The sequence below is a fragment of the Lutra lutra genome, chromosome 7 (assembly GCF_902655055.1).
Source record: "Lutra lutra chromosome 7, mLutLut1.2, whole genome shotgun sequence".
NCBI lineage: Eukaryota > Metazoa > Chordata > Mammalia > Carnivora > Mustelidae > Lutra > Lutra lutra.
The window spans coordinates 13,549,402-13,557,500 of NC_062284.1; the positions used below are offsets into that span (position 1 = coordinate 13,549,402).

The 8,099-nt window shown below is 42.1% G+C and overlaps 1 protein-coding gene across 4 annotated transcripts in view; it reads right to left on the reverse strand.

The window, feature by feature from the left end:
- Positions 1–390: 390 nt before the first annotated feature.
- The window catches only part of LOC125105538 (lysine-rich arabinogalactan protein 19-like), a 41,773-nt gene continuing 34,064 nt past the window's right edge, over positions 391–8,099 (reverse strand). For 2 of the 4 annotated variants that reach the window (XR_007128931.1, XM_047739100.1), the window contains one exon: positions 391–977. The gene's annotated coding sequence lies outside the window, so the exon portion shown is untranslated. Of the gene's footprint in view, positions 978–7,944; positions 8,064–8,099 lie in introns of those variants that run through there. The other 2 variants (XR_007128934.1, XR_007128935.1) reach the window with 2 other exon arrangements.

The window sequence follows — 8,099 nt, forward strand, 5'->3', positions numbered from 1 at the left end:
TGGAGTTAGCCTCCTGCTCCCATTTCTGCAGGAGATGTCCAGAATGGACTTCGCTCCAGCTCTTCTCCAGCCTGCAGGGCAATGGTGGGGAACTGTCCTGGAGATCTCAACACTGATCTTACCGGCTGGCTGGCTCCTTTAATATTTAAATTCACCAAAGAGAAATGTTTTCAATTATTGACAAATTGTCCTAAAATCCTCAAGTTCCATCACACTGGAATCCATTCTCTCTGTCTCCCTAGACCTCGTTTCTCTGTTCTATTTCATTCTGAACTTTTAAAGGAGACTTCTGAGATTTCAAACTAAAGATATTAGACAGAGAGAGAAAGAAAGAAAGAAAGAAAGAAAGAAAGAAAGAAAGAAAGAAAGACGAAAGAGAGAAAGAAAGGAAAGCAGAAAGAAAGAAAGAAAAAGAAAGAAAGAAAGAAAGAAAGGAAGGAAGGAAGGAAGAAAGAAAGAAAGAGAGAAAGACCAATGATCAATGAGCAGGAGAAGCAGTTTCTCATATATGCATCAGATTCCACAGTATTCAACTTGAATTAAGTGTAGCCATCAGAAAAACCATAGAAATGGGAAAGTTGCTGTTATAAATTAATGATTATTTGCTGTGTGCGTTAGAGTGGCTGTTTGTTCCACATTTTATTGTGATGTTTTATTCTTACTCAGTGCAACAGTAATTGGGTCTTAAACATGATAAAGTGTCTTCAAGCCGCATTGGTAGCTGAGCTGCCTACAGCAGGTTTTTAACTCTAGTTAAAGAAGGTTAATCAAAGTTAATGAATCTGTTTTATCCAATGCCACCGAGTTTATCACAAGAACATCCCAGGAGGTGACTGAAAATCCTGATTGTTCAGCTGTGTACGCAAATACATTTTTAACGTCAGAATTTTTGCAGGTGTCCTGGATGGGCCCTGGGTCCGGTCCGGGGATGGCTGGTCCCTGCAAGCTCAGTAGTGTCCCTTCTGCTCCTCACTCTTCTGCCGTGAAAAAAAAAAAAAAAAAAAAAAAAAAAGAGACTTACTGGAAATACAGGGGTAGGAAGCACAATCCCACATCCAGCTTTCAGGGTGAGAATATCAGGAGACTGTTGCATTCAGAAGTTCAGAATAGCTCTGCTCTTTATGAAAGAATATGAGGACCCCTAATAAGGCTAATTCATTAGAACAAGCATTTGTTACTAGAACACACCACTCAGGACCACAGGCATCCAAGCCAGCCAGCGGGGCAATTAAAGTTGCCTCCCTCCCAAATGCAGGCTCCCCACCAACTTTGAGCCCTGGAGTTCTGTTTCGTTTTCTCACCAGAAAAGGCACTGAAGAATGCAAGTTCATAGTTTGTCAGGCACCAGAGGACCAATAGGTCTCTGGCCCTGACACCAGATTGATTAACTTTATTTATTTATTTATTTTATTATTATTATTATTTTTTTTTAATTCAAATCGAGAGTGTCTTTTTGGTAGGGCCCAGGAAGCAAAGCTGCCTGCTGGGGATTGCTCTTTGCAACCTGGAAAACACTGCCTTGTTGCATTTGAAAAACCTCACAATGAGAGATCATCCTGCAAATACATAAATTCACAGTGGTGGAGAGTTTTTCATCTTAATCCTGGCGTTTAGAGAAAACACACACACACACACACACACACACACACAGAGTCTGCAGTTGACACCTTTTCTTCCCTCTTTGGGCTCCTGGGTGCCCGATGCTTTGGAATGAGATTCAGGGCAACTCGGGACTGTTGCTGGCATGGAAAGTGTCCTGACAAGGAGACAGAAAGGAGGGGCGGGGAGGACCATTGTGGCCTTCCCTCCTGTTCTCCTTCTAAACCGAAATAATATTTGTACATGGGGGGAAGAGTGTGAAAAAGGGATCGAACTGGGAAGCAGGGTGGAACCCAAAAAGTGAGGGGGTAGAAAGGAAAAAAAAAAAAAAAAAAAGCCGGAGGACCCAGTGGAGCTTTGGCCCCAGGAAGGCCTACACCCCAGGTTTCAAAAGCATATTTTCCAGTCTCCCAAACCACAACCCCCTTGACGAAAACTAGTTGCGAAATTCAGTGCCTGTTAGGCCTCAGCTAATTAGAAAAAATGGGCTTTTTTTTCTTTTCCTTTCTTTCTTTAGCACCTTTTCTTTCAAGCATTTAGTCTCAGGAGGGGGATCCAGGCTCTTGGCCGGGCTGTTTTGAAAACACGCTTTTGAATGCCTCTCCCTAATTCACGTCTTTTGTTTTTCAGCTTTTGTGTTTGCCAGTTTGACCATATAACGTTATACATCTGGTGTATAGCTTGTTGGGGGCTTTTTTTCTCCCAGGGATCCTGTGCATTCCCTATAGGACCCTCCTGGGTTTCAATTTGAGCGATCCGTGTAACATAAAGGGGGTAAGGGAGAGAAGAGGACGCTGGGGGAGGGAGGGAGCCGCAGAGGGGAGGAGGCCTGGGTGGGTGGGGGGACAGAGGGAGAAATGAGTGAAACATAAAAAAAAGTTGAAAAGAATTCTTTCGCTGTCCTCTTTTCTTCTCGCTGTTGCGACTGGACCCTGAGTCAGCCGGCGACAAGGCCTCGGTGGGAAAATGACGGGGCCACAGAATAGATAACTCATTGGAATTCTGGCAACATATTCGTAAATAAAACAAAAGTGGAGAGGCGGGATGGGGGAGGGCGTGTGTTCCTGGGGGCGCGCAGGGCTGCCTGCGCGGGGCTGGGGGACGTTTGCAAGGCTCAAGGCTCGGGGACTCCGCGCTTGCAGGGGGTGGGGGGATCTAAGATGGTCAAATGAAAGGAATTCCGCCGGCCTTGCCCAGGCTTGTTGAGCAGAGTTCTTACAGCTGGAGATGTTTATTACTGCAGCTAGAAGGATGCTCTTGCAAACACACTTTCCAAGCAGGGAGAGAGCTGAAAGATAGCCGGCTTGCTGGCAAGTTCTGAGCTCCAGCACCGGTTTTCTGTTAAAACAGGAGCATACCTGCCTGGGGCTCCTTGTCCCCAGGGACCCTCAAGAAGAGCGCCCCCCCACCCCATAGTAGGTGTGCATGTTTCTTTCCCAGCCCCTACCTCCCCCACAAGCCTTGGATGGAACAGCTTGGATACGTTTCCTGGGAATTGTGGCATTTATGTAAGTTTCCTGATGGGAACAGCTCCCAGTCTGCTTAATTTAACACCCCAGGGGAAATCTTCTAGCCAAATGCTCAGCTTACTCGATTTCCCCATCTGCGAAATGGACATAGCAGAACCAGCCCATGTCAGAATTCTCAGATTTCACATACTTGGCATTCCTTTTATAAGGGGTTTATTTCTTATCTGGTGTGCAATAAGGTATATTCTGCAAATAAATGTATGAAATCGACCTATCTCTAGGATATAGGCACAGGTTTCTATCATGTGCAGGTTTATCTCATATTTATGTGAGTTTATTTCATATATGATACCATTATCAAACCCTTTATAAAAAAGCACAAAGTGTGGGGTGAAGTTAAACCTGGGACGAACGGGAAGGAAGACAACATGTTTGTAGCTAGTATTTAAAGCTAAAATGAGCAGCCTTCTCTTTCCTTGACTTCTGAACAATTTCAAAAGCGATACTAGGCAGGAAAGCAAAACAAACTCACTTCAGTGCAAAAGCTTAGGAGTTATTTGTGTTTCCCCAAATTCAACGAGGGGGCGGGTGGGTAGAGAATTTGTTTTAAATATAGAAATGTGGAAAATACAAGAAACTCGGCAGAATATCCAGGAAGGTTCTGCGGCTCACAGTGCAGTTTATTAGAAATGTGATGGCACTCGTAGATACAGTTTTCAAAAATAGCCCAGGAGAATACTATGAGAGGATCTTACTGAAAAGTACCATTTTGGGGGCTCCCATATTTGCAAGTCAGGGGCCAGCTGATGAGTCCGTGGTGGGTATTTGTTTAAATGGAAATGTGTAACCCTGCCTGTCCTCAATCAACCCAGCCACCTGATCAGCACTGCAGATCCCAGGGCTAACACCATTAACCAGCAAAACTTTGGAAGGATGCAGTAAAACCTTTTTTAAAGAGACTTTTAGCTAAGACACTTTGCCGTTCCATCAGACACATAATTATACAATAGGCTAATTTTCAAGAATCTGTTTTTTTCCTAAACATCAATCAGACTGGTAGAAAACACCTACTATTCAACATTGACATATACTGTAATTCCCTTGGAAAAGTAACTTACCTTAGGGAAATATTTTACTTAACAGAGAAAGACTGTTTATTTACTCCGAGCTCCTTGCAAGTTTGTTGTCTGTTTTTCTGTTTGTTTGTTTGTTTGTTTAAACTAGTTTCAGAACTTGGAGAAATAAGACCAGACTCATACGCAACAACGAAAACAACAACAGCAAAACAAAAAAAAAAAAAAACAAAAAAAAAAAACAAAAAACCATGAACTTTAAAATTCTTAAATGAATTCTTTAGCTTCAAAATGTAAAGCTGCCCCAGCAAGAATGTCACCAAGTGTAAACACAGAGAGTGAGCTACCATAACGTCTATGTCCATGTCTGTATTTATCATAAATTTTGGACACTTAACAATTTGAAACTATTTTCTAAAAGATTTCTCCGACTGAGACTCTGACCCCACTCAGCCCCTCTTGTAGTCCACACATAGAACTGCAGGAAAAAAAAAAAAATGTTCTCCCTGTTTCTGTGAAAATTGGCTCTATTTCTAAATATGATGGGATTTAGAACTGGAGGTGAACTTGGTGGCAGGTAGTAGCAGCAAAGTAAAGAAAGAAAGAAGGAAGGAAGGAAGGAAGGAAGGAAGGAAGGAAGGAAGAAAGGAAAGAAAGAAAAAGAAAGAAAGAAAGAAAACAGTTAACTCACTTCAGAAAATAACATTCTGTTGATTGACCAACACCCTTTAAATTTTTGCTATTAACGGCTCTTACAGAAACAGGAACTGCCAATAATAAACTTGATTTCCAGCGTCCCCAAGGTAATAATAATCCATTAATTTAACTATATCTCCAGCTGGCCTTCTGTAGCAGTTTCTATTTGGTTTTTGAAGCAGGGAAGGCTTATCTTTCTTTGAAAAAAAAAGGGGGGGCGGGTAGGGGGAAGTGGGCAGTGAAGTTAAGGAGTGTGGAGAGAAAACACATGGAAATTTAATGTGAAAGTTTCTTGTTGCAATAAAGCTGTTAGGTTTGGCATGAAGACTGTTATCAGATGGTTTCTTTGACATTACTTGAGCCTTTCAGTAAGTAAGACAAGCCTGAAGGATTAGGTTGTCAACTTCAGCCTGTCATGTTTGCGGGGAGGGGATAAAGTTTATTTTCTTTTCCTTTTCCTTTTTTCTTCTCTTTTCTTTCTTTTTTCTTTTATTTTCTCTTCTTCTTCTTTTTTCTTTTCTTTCTTTTTTTTTTTTCCTTCTTTTTTGGTTGCATGTCCCTTCACCAGCTTTGGAGACATAGTAGAGGTAGTTAATAGAGGACAGAGGACAACCCTCAACTCAACCCCACATTGATCACAAATGTCCTGCTTTTAAAGACAAGTGAGCCAACCAAGCTGGAAGGCTAATCACCCTGAGCAAGTATGAATTTATCTAAAGAGGATTTCATGTGGAACCCCCGGAGCCGGCCGCCAAACGGATGACTGCACATTTTAAGAAAGTTAGTGGGCCTTCTCCCAATCAACTGTCAGACCGCATAAAAGGTCTGGAACGCGCTGACTTAAGCAAACGATATTTAGCCATCTCAGGATACCATAAGGCCCGAGATGTTGCTTTGTTGGAGCTGACAGGAAATATTGATACGTATCAAGTAACACTCCTGATGTAAAAAGGAAGATGGGACTCCTTTCAGCTCTATCTCTATTTGCAAAACTGGCTTGTGCTTTCAAAACAAGGTGGGGGCAGGGGAGATGCCCAGCTCAGCACTTTACTTGGGACTTTTCCAGCTTTCCTGGGACTGTGCAATTTAGTGAAAATGGGAACCGAGCTCAATTTGCCTGTATTTAGAACAACAGAATTGATGGGAATTTGAATTCGCAAACTCTCTGAATGTCCAGCTGACAGGTGGACCCTACAAACGACCCCAGATCTCTTCCTTCGGTTTATTAGCTTAGAAAACCTGCCATGAGTTATGTCTCGGTGTTAATATTCTAAAATATCTGAGAAATCGCTGGGAATTGAGTCTAAAAGGCAAACGCTCTGAACAGGTCCTGTGAATTGAAGCTCTGTTCTTAGGAGAAATAACGTTCCTAATCCCACTGATTCATCACTTTTAGTGTTTTAACCACATGGGGAAGAAAATCATAATGTCCCGTTTGGCAAAGTTTGTTTGTGAACATCGAGCTGTTACCCTAGAATAAAGGTTGGGTTAGAGGCTTTAATTTAAAAAGGGTGGGGGAGGGAAAGCCCCACACTATTTTGTCAGAATGCTTTAAATGTTCTCCACTGGTAATTTTGCACCCAAGGTGATACCTTGAAGATGCTGGAGGGGACGGTGTTAATGAAATGCCCGCTGGCATTAAACAGCATTTCTAGAATCCTGATTGTGGTACTAGAAAGGAAAGTGAAAATTGTAACAGCACAATAAACAAGGGGAATGGCAGAAAAGAACCTGCTTGTTCTGCGAGGAAGATCGCTTCCAGTTAAACAAAGAAATTTAGGGTCGTCTGCTTTTCATGAAAATCGCATACATATGGCCTTTGAAATTTGTCACTGAAGATGGTTTTGCTCTAAGGTAAAATTCACCACTTTATAGCTTTTCAGCTGCAAATCTCTGGCTTTTTTTTTTTTTTTCTCTCTCTCTCTCTTTTGGCCTGGAGCCCAATATGAATGTATGATCACTAGCACAATAGTTAAACATCTGAGTCTTTTTGAAGTGCCTTCAATGTTTCAATGATGTGATGGTTGATTGCCTAGCAGTCAGTTTAGAAAAGAACTTCATTCTGCCCCCTAGTGGTAGAGATTAAAGTTTAATGACTGCTTCATAATACATAAAGCGTTCTTTTTTTTTTTTTTTCTCTCTCCACCCCCCCCATATTTTTAAGGACCTTGTGTATTGAGGAAGTACTAATGAGTTTCTTCATAATCAGTAAGGTGTATATTTTAAACAAGAAGACTTCTATACGGAATGAACTATTTTAGAACCCGCAGGATCATTTCATACAGGTTTTATGGGTATGGCTGAGCTTTGCTGAGCAATATATACACTACAGCGGTAAACATTGTTCCCACTGCATCATTCCTTCTGGAAAAAATTCTGGGATTCTTAATGGAAGCACTTAACCGAGGAGTGTATGGGTGTTTTCAAAATTATAGGGAAAATATATACACATGAGAAAAACATTGCATATTATGTGATATTGGTGGAATGTTACCTTTTTTTCCCCCCTTTCAGGTGACTATTTTGGTACCACGGGCAATAAAACTATTTATCACTAATTATAACGCTGGTTACTCCACAGGTCACGTTCCCTTTGTGTTCAAGTTCACAAAGAGAGCCACGCACACCCAAGGTAAAGAAAGGGTTTAGATGTCAAGATTTTTTTATATGGGTGGGGGGGGCACTGACAGCAAAGTAAAAGGATTTATTTGGGTTTTGATCCTGCCCTGGTTTTGTTTTGTCTGTTTATTTGTTTTTCATCTTTAATGGAGAGTTACTACCCTGCATGCTGACAAGCATAAGGAAGGGCAGGAAATCAAGCTCCTCTAAAATAGGGAGCATCCAAGGGTGTGTGCTTAGGTCTTGCACCGGGGAGAACTCACGTGGGAGGGAGATGAAGACTGAAGGCGGGGGTGGGGGGATTCCATGGAGAGTGGACGGGCCAGCTGGACCGTGTGTAATGTGTCAGTTTGCTTCTGTGCCACTATTGTGCGGCTGATGTTGGAATTCAGGGAAGGCGCTAGTTTATTGAATAAGGAGCCATGTAAATTCCAGCTGTCAACATGTGATCACTCCTTTGGACAAAGAAAGAGGTTTTCTCCTTACCCATATTTGATTTCTAGTCACAGCCACACATTCTCCTGCGCCCTTTCGCCATCGGGCTGTAGGTATCTGGCTAGCCTTTGGATCCCCTTCCCTTTGCAGACTGTTTCTGCAGGTACAGCACCTGGTTTGGAAAAGTGCTTGGATTGGAATTCACACA